The following is a 17,000-nucleotide window of genomic DNA, read 5'->3' on the forward strand; positions in this document are numbered from 1 at the left end:
TTTAGGGGTACATCGCACTAAATTGGGCTGCATGGTGGCACATTGGTTAGCATTTCTGCCCCACAGCACAGGGATCCGGGTTCGATTCCGGCCTCGGGTGAAGTTTGCACGTTCTTCCCGTGCCGGCGTGGATTTACTCCCACTGTCCAAAGATGTGCAGGTTCGGTAGGTGCGGCCATGCTAAATGGCCCCTTTGTGTAGAAAAGGTTGGATGGTGGGGGAGGGGCAGCATGGTGGCGTACGTGGTTAGCACAGTTGCCTCACGGCCCTGAGGTCCCAGGTTCTATCCGGGCTCCAGGTCACTGCCCGTGTGGTGTTTGCACATTCTCCCAGCGTTTGCGTGGGTTTCGCCCCCAGAACCCAAAACATGTGCAGGATAGGTGGATTGGTCACGCTAAATTGCCCCTTAATTGGAAAAAATGAATTGGAAACTCTAAATTTTTTTTTAAAGGTTGGGCGGTGTTTCAGGGATGGGGCGGGGCATGGGCCTGGGTGGGGTGTTCCTTCAAAGGGTGGGCGCAGACTTGATGGGCCAAATGGTCTCCATCTGCACTGTAGGGATTCTAGGATTCCATGAAATCTTTGTTTCGCTTTGGTGGTCTCCTCCTGTGCCATGGATTGCCTGTTATTTCAGCAATCCTGGTCATCACAACAGGTTTGGTAAGTGTCGTCATCCCCAATATTTCTCCCTCTGGATAGCAAGCTGTCTGACTGCCTTCAGCATCACTGATTTGGACTTCTGGATTGCTGGATGTCAGCTTCGCCTCCAGCCCCAATATCTGGTCCATCTGCTGCTGTGTCTTTTGACACGTGACAAATTTCTGTCACACAGTGCTCATTCTGGCAACTGCAGGCACACTGTTTCCCTTCTTGTCGATGAAAGTGTACAGTTTGGGGTAAAATGGCGTATCCATCTTACGCAGACTCTCCTGTCTCAGCAATACTTTATCACCTGGCATTACATCAGACCATCTAGCTCCCCTTCTGTGGTCGACATTAACTTTGCAACACCTTTTTTCTCAGCATCATGATCTAGAACCTTTTAATCAACACTGATGTCCCTCAGCTCTGGAACCTTGGTGCATATTTTGTATCCAAATAACAGCTCAGCTGGGCTGTTTCCCATCGGAATGTGTGGATTTGCTCCATACATGCCCACATATGACAGAAAGCCTCCTAATCTTTGCCTTCATTCTGAGAAATCCTCATCCATTTCATCCAAGGATTAGTTTTGTTATTCCACATCCCTATTTGCCTGCGGTCATTCAGGCATCACTCTGTGAATGTCTGTTATTTGCATGTAATTTGCAAAGATCAGTGAAATGAATTGTGGCCCATTATCTGAATGCAGAGTGACAGGTAGACTGTCAGTTTAGAAACTGTTTTCTCTGCTGTTGTAGACTTCATCACAACATACTCATAGTAACGACTAGTAATGAATCACCACTGGTATGGACTCTCCTGGTACAAGTGGGCCTGAGACGTCAACTGCTACATCCTACCATGAACCACTGGTAATAGTGTGTTGCATACTCGTTCTGGTGGATTGGGTTTACTGACATCCATGACGTGTTTGACAAACTGCTCCACATCCTTTTCCGTCTCTAGCCACCATACTTTGGCTTGTAAGATTTCCTTCTTACCAACCACTCCCATGACCTCTTGCCACCGGTCTAGAGCTGTTTTGGCACTTACAACCTGCTGCCTCTGGGACACACTTCCCAACTGTGCACAGCTCATCTTGTACCACAAGGTACACCTTGAATGTGCAATTCCCCCAGTTTCCAGCTCGTCTTTTCTGTCCGATGTCATCCTATTCTGGATCTTTGTCCGTCCCTCTTTCAATCTCTAGTTGTCATTGCTTTGGGTGTGGCGTGAACTGCCACAAACTGCGCACATGACAAAACTTCCTTCTCTAGTGAAGATCTGTTATGATCCTCCTTCAGTAGCAATGACAATGGGTCAGTTTCCAGCCATGTGAATCACCATGTACTTGTCCTGCTGAAGTCTCAGAATCTATCTTTCAAATCTGGCATATGGTTTGGATCTGGGAGAATAAATCATCTCTAATAGCTTGTGATCCATCTCTAATTTAGACTCAATACTGAACAAGTATATAAACATGCCCACACCAATTCTGGGGCCTCTCCATCTGAGAATATCTCCCTTCCAAATTATCAGAAATCTTCTCTTATGGGCAATGATTCTTGGGGCGTTCAGCATGCATTGCTATCAGCAATGCTCCTGATCATACGAAACTAACATCTGCTACAACCTTTTGATGCACGATCAATTAAACTCAAAGACGAGGTTGTAACATAACTGAAGGCTTTAATAGACTAGATCTGTTCCCCAGCAGCTTCGGTACAGAATGAGGGCTGCTGGGACGGCACCGGTTCTTATACCCCGCCTGTCAGGGCGGAGCTACATACCAAACAGCCAATGGTAAAACTACAGCCTCTCAGGTACTGCAATACCTGATAATACCACACCTTTGTTGGTGAATTTGCATCATGGTATCCCAGGGTTTGAGCACTTTGTCAAGCTGTTTTTCAAAGCTCTGAAGGCAGCTTTCTGTTCTTCATCAAGTCTGAACCATTCATTTCCTGAATGGGTCAGTCAGGGTAGCGGAGTTTGGGATACATCTCCCACAATAGTTCTCAAGTCCCAGAAAACCTCTCATTTTGCTGGTTGATGTGATACAAGGGATCCCAGGAACAAACAATATTTCAGACCAGAACTGTCAGCATTTGCTTTGAACTCCTCTAGCCACACTTTCCATTTCACTCTGGTAGTATTGGCCTGGCCCGTCCAGTCAAAAGGCATAATTCCCTGGACTGCAAAAACCTCGGGTCCCTAATGTACAGCAGCAATTCATCAGCATATAACAACACCTGGGGCAGGATTCTTCATCTCGCCAGCTAGGAAATTCCCAGGCTGCTGGCGCAACGGAGAATCCCAGCAGCGGAGAATCCAGCCCCCTATGTTCCACCCCACCGTAACAATCCCACACCATGCATTTGAGGCCCTCAACGCAATGACCAACAGCTCGATTGCCAACGCAAACAACAAGGGAGACATCAGGCAGCCCTGCCTCATACCCTCATGGAACCAAAAGGACGCAGAGTTCATGGTGTTGGCACAAACATTAGCGAACAGAGATGCATATAGCAACCGAACCCATGGCATAAACCCAGGACCAAACCCAAACTTCTCCAATATCACAAAAACGTATCCCGATTCCACCCAGTCAAACACCTTCTCTGTTTCCAATGATACAATGATCTCCTGAACCGGTCAGACCACAGGGGTAAGCACCACATTCATCAACCAACGCACATTCAATAACAACCTCCACCCCTTCACAAAACCCTTCTGATTTTCCTCGATTACCTCCAGGAGGAAGGGCTCCAACCTTAATATTTTGGCCAATAACTTGTCATCCACGTTTAACAGGGAGATCAGACGATATGATCCACATTCTGTAGGGTCCTTGTCCTTCTTCAGGAGCGTCGAGATGGATGCCTGCTCCAGTGTCCCTGGAAGGTTGCCCATGCAAAGGAGTCCCTGAACATATTCAACAAGAACGGACCCAACTGATCCGAATACGTCTCATAAAATTCCACTGTGAACCCATCCGGCCGCGGTGCCATCCCTGCCTGTATATGCTTCAACGCTGCCTGAACAACCAGGCACAATGGCACCTCTAGCTCCTCCCGCAACTCCTACCCCACCTTGGGAAACTCCAGACCCCCCAGAAACTCTCCCACCCATTATTTGTTCTCCAGCAGCTCCAACCTATACAACCTCTCAAAGAAGACCCTAAACATCCAAATTCCTAATCTGAACAATCTCCCTGTCTGCCTCCTGCCACCTCAATTGTGAGCCAAGAGATGGCTGGCCTGTTACCCATACCCGTCCACTGCCCCTATCTATGGATAGCAAGTCAAACTGCATTTGCAATTTTTTCCTGTTGGTCAAAAGCTCCGGGGTTCGGTCTCTCGCATACCTATGATGCACCCCTAGAATCTCATCCACCAGTTTCTGTTGCTCCTTACTGTGCTCCACATCCACATGTGCCTTAAAACACGATGAACTTTCCTCTTATCACCACCTTCAACGCCTCCCACAAAGTTGAGGGTGAAACCTCCCCATTATCTTTATTTTCCACATATTCGCATAAGGCCCTCGAATCCTTGCGCAAAACCCCAAGTCTGATAGTAACCCTGTGTCTAACTCCCACCCTCCACACCGCTCCAGACTGACCTCCAAAACCTAGTCCACCTAATGTGGGGCATGGACAGAAATAACCACCACCGAGTACTCAGCCTTCCTCACGCCATCAAGAAGAGTCCAAATCATAATAAAATATTCAATCCTCGAATACACCTTGTGTACCAATGAAAAAAATGAGAACTCCTTCCCTCCATAATGCATAAACTGCCATGGATCTGTCCCTCCCGTCTCCCCCATAAACACAGACAATACCTTTGCCGATTTCGGCCTAGAACGATCCACCTTCGGTCCAACACATAGTTCATATCACCTCCCAAAATCATTTGGTGGGTATCCAAATCCAGCACTGTAGCCAACAACCGTTTCATTGACAATACATAGTCCTAATTCGGGGCATATACATTCACTAGAACCATCTGCTTCCAGTCTAATTCCCCTGCTATTATTAGATATTGTCCACCCAGATCCGCTGTAAACCTGTCTGCCCAGAATCATACCCTCTTATTAATTAGAATCACCACCCTATCCCACCCGGGCCCTACTATTAAAGCCCGAGTGGAACGCCTGCCTCATCTAGGTTTTCCGGACCCTAATCTGTTCCCATTCCCGCATGTGTAAGAACACCACATCCGCTCCCAGGCTCTTTAAATGAGCAAAAACTCTCGCCCTCTTTATTGGTCCCCCACGCCATATACATTGTCTTCCATTTATACAGCACTTTACAGCCAATGAGTACTTATTATAAGGTAGTCACTGTTGTAATGATGGAAGATCAGCGGCCAATTTGCACTGAGCAAACTTCCACAAACAATAATGTGATAATGACCGATAATGTTTTGTGATGTTAATTGAAGGATGAATATTTGTTAGGTAACCTTGCTTCTCTTCAAAATAGTGCAATGGGGTATTTTTGCATCCACCCAATTAGGCAGATGGAGCTTCAGATTTGCATCTCATCACTGCAGAGTTAGCCTTGATTTCTTTGCTCACTTTCTGCTGTGGGACTTGAACCTGAAACCTTATGACACGGAGACAAGATTGCTGCCCACTGAGCCAGGGCTGAAACTATTAATTCCTACCTAGCAAATCAGATTCTTTGGCATGAATTTTCGCACCTCTGCATTTCCCGGCTCTGCAAAGCTGACCCAGGAGAAACTGCTCCAGAAATTGGGGTTTTTGTACCAGCGTGGTGGGGTTCTCTGGGAGTTGGGCAGGGCAACCCTGAAACTAATGCGGAGCCGGCCAGATATGTAGCCGGGCTGGGCGCAAGCCTGTCTTGGTGCACCGGCACTTTGTCAAAGATTTTAGAAAAGCATGAAAACAAAAACAACCCTCCAGCCCTCATGCTCCCCCGACCATCCATGCCAAGCTATGTCCCTCCATCAACCCCACATAACACCACATACCCCATGCCAACCAATGGCTCCCTACATATTTCATTCAAACTCTGAATTGTAAAGTACCCCACTCTGATAATTGATGATTGTGAAATCAGGCATAAAGCACAAATCCAGTGATGATAACCCTCGGACTAATGTCAACAGGGTTAAATAGGAAGCACTGTGTTTTTTTACATTACACGGTATTTTTCAAAGATTTAAAGGGAAGAGATTTTAAATTCCTGCACAGGTTAGCATTTACTTATGACAGATTTGACAGTTCCTCTTGACACTTCTGACAGTTCCTCTTGACACCTTTGACAGTTCTTCTTGACCCTTTTGACAGTTGGTCTTGACAGTTTGAATGAGTTTATGCACTTTTTAAACACATTCAGCCCACTTTTAACAATCCCAAAGGGCACGTAACCTCTCCCAAAGGTATCCTCCGACCATATTTAGAGGGGCACATTAGCTCTCCAATATATTATGCCACTTCGCTAAAGGACTCTGCCTTGTTTAGATCTGCCCTAATCTGATCTAACCTGCACACATTCTGTTTCCCAATTCTAGCTGACAGAAATCAGGCATGACTGGAGGCAGCTGGTGCTTTAGTTGGACAGCTGCTTCCATGAAACACATATGTGCAAACTCAGATCCAGGATTATTCCTGCGCTGGCAAAAATGGTAGGTGCCATTTTTGGGGGGTGGGGCTTCTGTATTTCAGCTTTTTCCATTTTCGTAATGATGGAGAGGCTCACTGTTGTTGTCAAAATTAAAGCCTATATGTGTCTGAATTCCTTTCTGCCAAGTTGATCTCAAGATCTGAATTGATCTCCTAAAGTTGAGCTGGACTAGTCTGCAACCTTACCTAATAGGTAATATTTTAAACCAGCGTGAGAGGCGTATAAAATCAAAGTTCAATCAATTTAAAACAGCCTCTCATGTCGTTCGATTCCTCTTTAACTTCCCAGAAAACACTACCCCTACTCGGTTATGTGAGGCCCTGCAGGTTGGGGTCCATTATTTTCAGTGGTGAACCATTTTTTCTCTCACTGTAGATGTAACTCGATAACACTTATGAAACTGCTACTCTGGAAGTGAGTCATGCAAGATTCACTTTTCGCCATGACTCTTGTTCAAAAACACAGTATGATGATTGCATAAAATGCCAGATGATACACCTTCATAATGCTACCAGTTCTATAAGTCAGCAAGACTTTAATCCTATTCCAAATTTAAAAAGTTGTTAAATTATATTTATTTCAATTTGATCACTAAAGTGCCTAGATCTTTAAAATTAAAGGTTGTTCAATAAAGCACATCCCAATAGCAAAACATACTTTGACTGTAATAATTGATGGAACCTTGTTCAATATTTTGTACATATCGACCAATTAGTGACTGATTCAGAAGCATGAAGCACATTATGTTAGGGGCGCTTCAGTCACGTCTCTGACAGGCTTCCTCATAGCTTTTAAGTGCTTTACATCTTTGTTATAATCCCCATGAGACCCACGGAGACAAAACAATTAATCTCCCTCTGAGCCTTGTGGAGTACAAGCTCCGCTGCTGAAGGGTGGAGACCCAGCGGCAGGCTGGCTCAGTAATTCCACAAGTTAAAACCAGGCTCAGGTACCAGCACAGTTGCAGAATAGTCCCAGCTGGGACTTGGACTGTTGCTTGTATATATTTTTCCTAAATCAAGGATTGGAAATAAACCCTTTTTGAAATGAAACTAAATTAAATGAAAATCGCTTATGGTCACAAATAGGCTTCAAATGAAGTTACTGTGAAAAGCCCCTAGTCGCCACATTCTGGCGCCTGTTCGGGGAGGCTGGTACGGGAATTGAACCGTGCTGCTGGTCTGCTTTAAAAGCCAGCGATTTAGCCTTGTGCTAAACCAGCCCCTTTTTTTGACCTTCTTTCCAGACTCCTCCTTAACTATCATATTGCCGATGATGATAAAGTGGAACCACAGTCGGCACTGCTAGCCATTTGGAGGATAGCCACTTCTCTCAGTGAAGGAATAAGGTTTGCACCATTTTGAAAATGCCGCTCTTTGGTAGACTTTTAAAAAAAAATTTAGAGTATCCGATTATTTTTTTCCGATTAAGGGGCAATTTAGTGTGGCCAATCCACCTACCCTGCACTTCTTTGGGTTGTGGGGGCGAAACCCATGCAAACAAGGGGAGAATGTGCAAACTCCAAACGGACAGTGACCCAGAGCCGGGATCGAACCTAGGACCTCAGTGCCATGAGGCAGCAGGGCTAACCCACTGCGTCACCGTGCTGCCCTCTTTGGCAGACTTGATGCATTTGATGCAGGGGTGGAGGACTGGGCTCAGTATGAGGAGTGTATGTGCTTTTTTAAAAGGCGAACACTATCGTTGGTGATGATTACCAGACCGTGATTCTTCTGACCACCTGTGGGGCCCCCACCTCCAATGTCATAAAGAGCCTAACATACTCCAAGGCCCCAGACGCCAAGTCATTTGAAGAGCTAGTGCCGCTATGACCCAAAGCCATTGGTCATTGTGCAAAGACACCAATTTAACATGGCCGAGAGAACTCCAGGGGAATCAGTTACCGGATTTCAGGTGCGATTGCGCAAACTGGCAGTCTGTTGTGACTATCGCCATCCCTGCCTGAAATGCTATGGGACCGCCTTGAATGCAGGATAAATAATACGGTAACTCACCGAAAATTGCTGGCTGTCGTTGCTGGATCTAGAAAAGGCCATGGAGTACACCCTCTCAAAGGAGAGCTTAGAGAAGGGAGTTCGGAAACCCCAGGGGTTGTCCAGGATGGAGGTAAACAGTGTCGTACTTCCCCCCACATTTGGACACACAGTGTGCCCTAGCAGTGAGACCCCTGGAAGCCCATCCTGGCCTGAACACCATTGGGACCAGGCCCATTGGCTGAGAGCCATTGTAACCGGACAGGACAGCTCCTCTAGGCATTAGGCTACTGATAATAATAGTGCGGGGCCCCGGACCGAGTCTGCTGGGCCACGAATGGCTACAACGCCTCCCCCTGGACTGGCAACAGATTTTCTGGATTGGCACCAGAGGACTTTATGAAGTCTTGGGGAAATAGCCGGAGGTCGTCCAGGAGGGCCTGGACAAAATTAAGGGGGCCATGGCCAAAATATACGTAGATCCTGAGGCCCAGCCAAAAAGTCGTGCCGAAAGTTGTGGATTAGCTCAGCCGATTGGAAGGCCTCAGTAACATCCGGTGTATGTTTTGCCGATTGGGCAGTGCCGGTAGTCTCAGTACTAAACCCTGACAAAACTGGATGCCTATGTGGGGATTATAAATTGATCGTAAACAAGGCCTCTCGTTTGGACAGGTATCCAACGCAGAGGATAGAATACCTTTACGTGAAGCAAGATGGGATCATTTCTTTTCCAAACTTGATATGAGTCACACCTATCTCCAGTTGACATTGGATGCTGATTCCAGACGTTACATGATTATCTTTTTTTTTAAACAAACAATTTTACTAAAGTATTTTTTGGCATTGTAAACAGCTAATTACAGAAATATGCAAACATCAACAGAAAACCAACATTTCGACCAAACCATAATGCACATACCCGCTCCTCTCCACCTACACTCCCTGCCTGTTTATCCCTCCTACTCTACCCAAATTGCCCCTCCACCCCCCTGCCCCTGCTGACGCTCACTCTCCCGCGAAGAAGCCGATGAATGGTTGCCACCTTCGGGCGAACCCCAATACAGATCCCCTCAAGGCGAACTTGATTTTTTCCATACCCAGAAAACTTGACATATCCGAAAAGCCATAAAAAAAGTCTTTGGGGGTTTTGAGTCCTTCCATGCCAGCAGTATTCACCGCCGGGCTATCAGGAAAGCAAAGGCCAGAACATTGGTGGCAGCACGGTAGCATTGTGGATAGCACAATCGCTTCACAGATCCAGGGTCCCAGGTTCGATTCCAGCTTGGGTCACTGTCTGTGTGGAGTCTGCACATCCTCCCCGTGTGTGCGTGGGTTTCCTCCGGGTGCTCCGGTTTCCTCCCACAGTCCAAAGATGTGCAGGTTAGGTGGATTGGCCATGATAAATTGCCCTTAGTGTTGGGTGGGGTTACTGGGTTATGGGGATAGGGTGGAGGTGTTGACCTTGGGTAGGGTGCTCTTTCAAAGAGCCGGTGCAGACTCGATGGGCCGAATGGCCTCCTTCTGCACTGTAAATTCTATGAAAACATCAGCCTCTTTCTCCCCCTGGACTCCCGGGTCCTCCGAAACCCCGGAAATTGCCACCTCTGGACTCATCACCACCCTTGTTCTCAGTACCCGGGACATGACATCCGCAAATCCCTCCCAGTACCCCCTAAGCTTAGGGTATGCCCAAAACATGTGGACATGGTTCGCTGGTCCTCCAGCGCATCTAGCGCACTTGTCCTCTACTTCAAAGAATTTGCTCATCCGAGCCACTGTCATGTGAGCCCGGTTAACGACCTTAAACTGAATCAGGCCGAGCCTGGCATACGTTGCTGATGAGTTTATCTTACTCAGGGCTTCCGCCCATACCCCATCCTCCATCTCCCCGCCGAGTTCCTCCTCCCATTTGAGTTTCAGCTCCTCCGTCTGGGACTCTTCCCCCTTCATGAGCATCTTGTAAATATCCGAGACTCTACCCTCTCCTCCAGAGATTATTCTGTCCTGAATCCCTATTGGCGGGAGGCGTGGGAAGGATGGGACCTGTCTGCATACAAAGTCCCGCACCTGTAAGTACCTAAAGTAATTTCCTCTTTCCAGCCCAGTTGTCGCTCCAAATCCCTCAAACTCCCAAAGTTCCCCTCCAGGAACATATCACCCACCCTCCTCACCCCCGCCCGCCACCATGCTCGAAACCCTCCATCCATGGTCCCGGGGGCGAATCGATGGTTATCACAAATTGGAGCCAGACCGACGCCCCCACCTCCCCTGCATGCTTTCTCCACTGGCCCCAAATCCGCAGGGCCGCCCCCAATACCGGGCTGGTGGAGTACCTGGCTGGCGCCAGCGGTAGGGGAGCCGTGACCAGGGCTGCCAAACTGGTGTCCCTGCACGAAGCCGCCTCCACCCGCTTCCAGATAGACCCCGTACCCACCATCCACTTCCTTATCATGGCTATGTTAGCTGCCCAGTAGTAGTTGATCAGGCTCGGCAATGGCAGTCCGCCCTCGCTGCGGCTCCTTTCAAGTATCGCCTTCCTCACCCGCGGGGATTTCCCCGCCCAGACAAAGCTCATGATGATTTTGCCGGTCCTTTTGAAGAAGGACCGTGGGATAAAGATCGGGAGGCACTGGAAGATGAATAGGAATCTAAGGAGTATTGTCATCTTTACCATCTGCACCCTCCCCGCCAGTGACAGCGGGTGTGCATCCCATCTCCGAAACTCCCTCTTCATTTGTTCCACCACTCTAGTCAAATTTAACTTATGTAACCTGCCCCAGTCTCGTGCCACCTGTATCCCCAGGTACCGGAAACTTTCCCCAACCAGCCTAAATGGCAGCTCCTTCAGTCTATTCTCCTGGCCCTTGCCTGCACCACAAACATCTCTCTCTTGGCCATATTTAATTTGTACCCGGAGAACCGGCCGAACTTCCTCAATGTTTCCAGTATATTTTCCATCCCGGCCAGTGGGTCCGACATATACAGGAGCAGGTCATCCGCATAGAGAGAGACCCTGTGCTCCATCCCTCCCCAAGTCATTCCCTTCCACCCATTTGCAGCTCTCAGCGCAATCGCTAATGGTTCTATGGCCAGCGCAAACAGCAGCGGGGAGAGTGGGCATCCCTGCCTGGTCCCGCGATGTAGTCTGAAATAATCTGACATTATCCTGTTTGTCCTTACGCTAGCTTTTGGGGCCTGGTACAATAGTCTGACCCAATTAACCAGTCCCTCCCCGAACCCGAACCGTCCGAGTACCTCCCAAAAATAGCCCCTCTCCATCCGGTCGAAGGCCTTCTCAGCGTCCATTGCCACCACCACCCACCACCACCTCCACCTCCTTGCCCGTCGGGGGCATCATGATCACATTAAGCAATCTTCTCAAGTTAGCTGTCAGCTGCCTGCCTTTCACAAACCCGGTCTGATCGTCCCCAATCACCTCCGGTACGCATCCTCAATTCTAATCGGCAGGACCTTGGCATCTACATTGATCAGGGAGATCGGCCTGTATGACCGGCAGGATTCCGGGTCCTTGTCCCGCTTTAGTATCAGCGAGATGGTGGCTTGTGACATCGGCGGCAGCAAGGTCCTTCTGTCCCTCACCTCATTAAAAACCCTTGTCAGGACCGGTCCCACTATTTCCGAGAACTTCTTGTAAAACTCTACTGGGTATTCATCCGGCCCCAGGGCTTTCCCCGACTGCATGGCCTTTAGGCCCCCAATACCTCCTCCGCTCTAATCGGGGCCCCCAGACCGTCCACTAGTCCCCCGCCTACTTTTGGGAAGGTTAGTCCGTCCAGGAACCGTTTCATCTCCTCCGGCTCTTCCAGGGGTTCTGAAGTGTAGAGCTTACTATAAAAGTCCCGAAACACCTTATTCAGTCCTGACGGGTTCTCCACTCTGCTCCCCTCCCCGTCCACCACCCTATTTATTTCCCTGGCCGCCTCCCTCTTCCTGAGTTGCTGCGCTAGCAATCTGCTGGCCTTCTCCCCATGCTCATACACCACACCCCTTGCCTTCCTTCGCTGTTCCACGGCTCTACTCGTGGATAGCATTCCCAGTTCCGCCTGCAGTCTCTGTCTCTCCCTGAGTAGGTCCTCACCCGGGGACCCCGCATGCTCCACATCTATCCGGTGTATCTCCTTAACTAATCTATCCATTTCTGCTCTGTCTGTCCTATCCCTGTGAGCCCGAATTGAGATCAGCTCCCCCCTCACTACTGCTTTCAGCGCCTCCCACAGGGTCGCTGCTGAAACCTCCCCCGTATCGATCACCTGCAAGTAATTTTTCATACACTTCCACAGTCTCTCACATATCCTCTCTTCCGACAGCAATCCTACGTCTAACCTCCATTGCAGGCGTTGGTAATTCGCCCTACCGACCTGCAGGTCCACCCAATGTTGGGCATGGTCCGAGATAGCGATTGCCGAGTGTGGTAGTATCAGGTAATGCAGTACCCGAGAGGCTGAAGACCATTGGTTAAACCTAGGAGTTTACCATTGGCTGTTTGGTATGTAGCTCCGTCCTGACAGGCGGGGTATAAGAACCGGTGCCATCCCAGCATCCCTCATTCTGTATCGAAGCTGCTGGGGAACAGTTCTAGTCTATTAAAGCCTTCAGTTATGTTACTACCTCGTCTTTAATAGTAATTGATCGTGCATCACCGAGTATTCCGTATTCTTTACCTCCCCCACACAGGCCCTGCTCAAGATAAAGAAATCTATCCTAGAGTATACTTTATGAACATGTGAGTAGAACGAGTAGCCCCTTTCGGTCAGCTGTCCACTGCCCCCATTTGCTCCATGAACCCTTTCAGCTCCCTTGCCATTGCTGGGAGCCTACCCGTTCTGGGACATGACCGGTCTAGCACCGGGTCGAGGACCTTATTAAAGACCCCCCCCCATCATCAACTTACATGAGTCTAGGTCTGGGATCTTCCCCAGCACTCTTTTAATAAAGTCAGCGTCGTCCCAGTTCGGAGCATATATGTTCACCAGCACCACTCTCCTCCCCTCCAGCTTCCCCCGCTGTCTGCGATTACGCCCTCCGCCTCAAATTGAACCCGCTTATTGATCATAATTGCTACCCCCCTGGACTTAGAATTCAAACCCGAGTGGAAGACCTGGCTGATCCAGCCCTTCCTTAGCCTAGTCTGGTCCGACACTTTCAAATGTGTCTCCTGCAACATAATTACGTCCGCCTTTAGAGCCCGCAAGTGCGCGAACACACGTGCCCTTTTAATTGGCCCATTTAGTCCTCTGACATTCCAGGTCATCAGCCTGGTTGGGGGGCACACCGCCCCCCCGCCAGTCAGCCATAACCTTTCTTGGGCCCGCCCCCGGCCCATGCGCCTCCACCCCCGACCTCCTCTCCGTTACCTACTTCAGACCCCTCCCACATCAGCAGAATAACTTCCCCCGCCTCACCCCTTCCCATCTCCTGATAGCACCACCCGTGCCATCTACTGGCTGTATTCTCCCCCCCCCACCTGACTCCCTTGACTAGCCAATCTGCTAGCCCGGTGACTCATCCCTCCAGCGCCCACTTGTCTCACTCCCATTGTTTCCCCGACCTCATCTCCCCACTCATCAACACACCATCCCCCACTCCGACCCACTGGAGCAGCCTCACTAAAATGGGAAAGATCAAACAAGCTGGAAACATCAAACAGCAACGCGAGGCTGCTCCAGGCACAATGCAGTTCTAGCTGTGTACACAGAAAAGTGTTAACCCACGTCCCTTTCTAAGCATTAATAAAATAGCAACACAGTAACACAGTACCCGTATATCACCCACCTGAAACAAACATAAAAACCATAGACATAAAAAACGAAAACCCTCAACGAACATCTTTAATCCCCATTGCTGACCGGCCACCCTTATGTTATAATAAAGGCTCCAGCGCACTCAGAAAACATGATAAAAGGCACCCACCACAGCAGAAAAATGAGAAAAGTAACAAAAAAGGAAAAGAACATATGAGAGGGGGAATCCTCCCCCCTCCCCCCCCCCCCCCCCCCCGCACCCCCCGTAGGCAAAAACTGCCCAAAAAATACAACACCTGGCACCTTTAAAGCAGTAAACAGTCGACTGACAGTCCAGGCACAGTAGGCATCCCCCCAAACGGTAACTCTCGGACCCTAGCTTGCATCCGTGGGTCCTTTTTCCGGGACCAGCCCCTGATCCCTCGCGAAGTCCATCGCTTGTTTGGGCTCGGAGAAGTAGTGGTGTTGGCCCTGATGCGTGACGAGCCGGGAAGAGCAGACCAAACTTCACGTGCTTTTTAAATAGCATCTCCTTACCTTGTTTAAAGGCTTCTCGACGCCTGGCCACCTCCTGGCTTAGGTCCTGGTAAATGCGAAGGACACGGTTATTCCACGTGCTGCTCTTAGCGCTCTTTGCCCACTGCAACACCCGCTCCTTCTCCACAAACCTGTGGAACCTGATCACAATCGGATGGGGGCCACCCCCCCGGACGCACCTGTCTCACCTGTACTCTATGTGCCCCCTCCAGCTCCGGCGGTCGCGGAAAGGCTTCAGCCCCCATCAGCTGTATCAGCAGGTCAGCCACAAACGCTGTGTCATCGGCTCCCTCAGCCCCCTCCGGGAGGCCGATGATCCTCAGATTTTGTCTGCGGGCTCTATTTTCCAGGTCCTCCACTCTGTCCAGCAGTCTTCGTTGTCTCCCCTTCAGCCCATCCACTTCTAGCACATAAATCGTCTGTGCATCCGCCTGCTCCCCCACCTCCTCTCCCAGCTCCTTAACGTTTTTGTCCTGCGCATCCAATCTCTGGTTCAACTGATCCACTGCCTTCTGAAGTGCGTCCAAGTTATCCCGCTTCAACGACTCAAAACTGCTTTTTAATCACCTGCAACATGTTTTCCAGCGCTTGCTGGATCGCCAGGTCCGAGGTCCGTAGGTCCGCCATCTTTGCTCCTGGGTCAGCTTCCCCTGCACAACTCAGTTTTATTACTAACCTATATTTACAATGGTAAACTGGTTACTGTGGTTCGATCATAACCCTTGAATCTGTGGACCTATTCCTAACACTAACTTGGAGTTGCTCTCAGCACATGGTGGATGTCTGAGTGGCTTGTTGTGAGCTCTGTGCCCTGAGCTGTCTCCTGCTGGAATGCACGGGAACTGTCGTGTTCCCCGTTTTATAGTGTGTATGCTCTTGCCTGTGGTGTTGTGTGTATTAATTGGTCCGTTGATCTGTCCATCAGCATGTATGTATGTTTGCACCATGATGTTTACCTGAATATCATGACACCTTCCTCTCCTGTTTTCGCTGCTTTCCACGGTTCCATGCAGCGCTGCCCGTTCCTCAGCACCTCTGTGGCCGTCTTTCCAGCGCTCCACAGTCCCACAAAACCGGGGAACCAGGTCCTCAAATCCCGCCGGAGTGAGAGCCACCGAATGTGCGGCTCACTCACTCATCGCCGCACCCGGGAGTCCACGTTTCATGATTATCAATACCCATAAGGGCCTTTATGAATATATGAGGTTGTCATTTGTAGTGTCATCAGATTGTGCAACTTTCCAAAGCATCATAGAGAACATCCTCAGAGGGCTATCACGTGTGGTGGTCTACTTAGATGACATACTTGTTACCGGACCCATGGAAATGGAGCACGTAAGCAACCTGAAGGAAGTCCTCCACTGGGTTTCCGAGCCGGGTGTTCACCTCAAGAGGGAAATGTTTTTTTTCCATGCCAAGGAGGTCATATACTTGGGGTATTAAAAGTTGATCGTGACAGCCTACACCCGGTTCAGGAGAAGGTGCGAGCGATAAGACAAGCCCCTCCAGTCTGGAAAACGTGTCAAAGTTGCAGTCGTTCTTCGGCCTGGTAAACTACTACGAGAAATTTATTCCTAACCTGGCAACCACTCTCTCACTGCTACATGCATTGCATGAAGAAGCACCAAGAATGGGTGTAGAGAGCACCTCAGGAGGAAGCTGCAGCTAACGTCGTCAGGTTGTTGACCCATTACTACCCTTCCAAGTCCCTTTTGGTGATGTGTGACGCCTCGCCGTACGACATCGGGGCAGTATTATCCCACCACATGGAGGACGGATGGGAGTGGCCAATTACATACGTAGCACGGACTTTGGTTGCGGTGGAACGCAATTACACCAAAATAAAAAAATGGCTGGCCGTTGTCTTTGTGGTGAAGTAATTTCATCAATATGTATATGACCGTCGATTCATCATTTTGATTGACCACAAGCCAATGAAAGGGCTTTTTAAAGAAGACAAGGCGGTCCTGCCAATAGCGCCCGCACAAAGACAGCGATGGCCCTTATTGCTAGTGGCGTACAAGTACGTATTTGGGCATCGCCCAGGGAAGCAGATCATAAATGCGGACACGTTGAGAGGGTTCCCATTACCAACACAGCCCCCCCACCCCCCACTCCCAAACTCCCCACCCCCATTCCCACCAAGGGCTGACAAGGTTTTTTAGAACATAGAACAAGGGCAGAAGGAGGCCATTCGGCCCATCGAGTCTGCACCGACCCACTTAAGCCCTCACTTCTACCCTATCCCTAACCTTTTTGGTCACTAAGGGCAATTTATCATGGCCAATCCACCTAACCTGCACGCATTGTTTCAGCGTTGTTTCAACCGTCACCCAGAAATGTGGTTGGATGCATCAGGACTCAGTATTGACAAAAATACAGCAAATTACGTTGCACAGGGTCCAGGAA

Source organism: Scyliorhinus torazame, chromosome 17 (assembly GCF_047496885.1).
Source record: "Scyliorhinus torazame isolate Kashiwa2021f chromosome 17, sScyTor2.1, whole genome shotgun sequence".
NCBI classification, from domain to species: domain Eukaryota; kingdom Metazoa; phylum Chordata; class Chondrichthyes; order Carcharhiniformes; family Scyliorhinidae; genus Scyliorhinus; species Scyliorhinus torazame.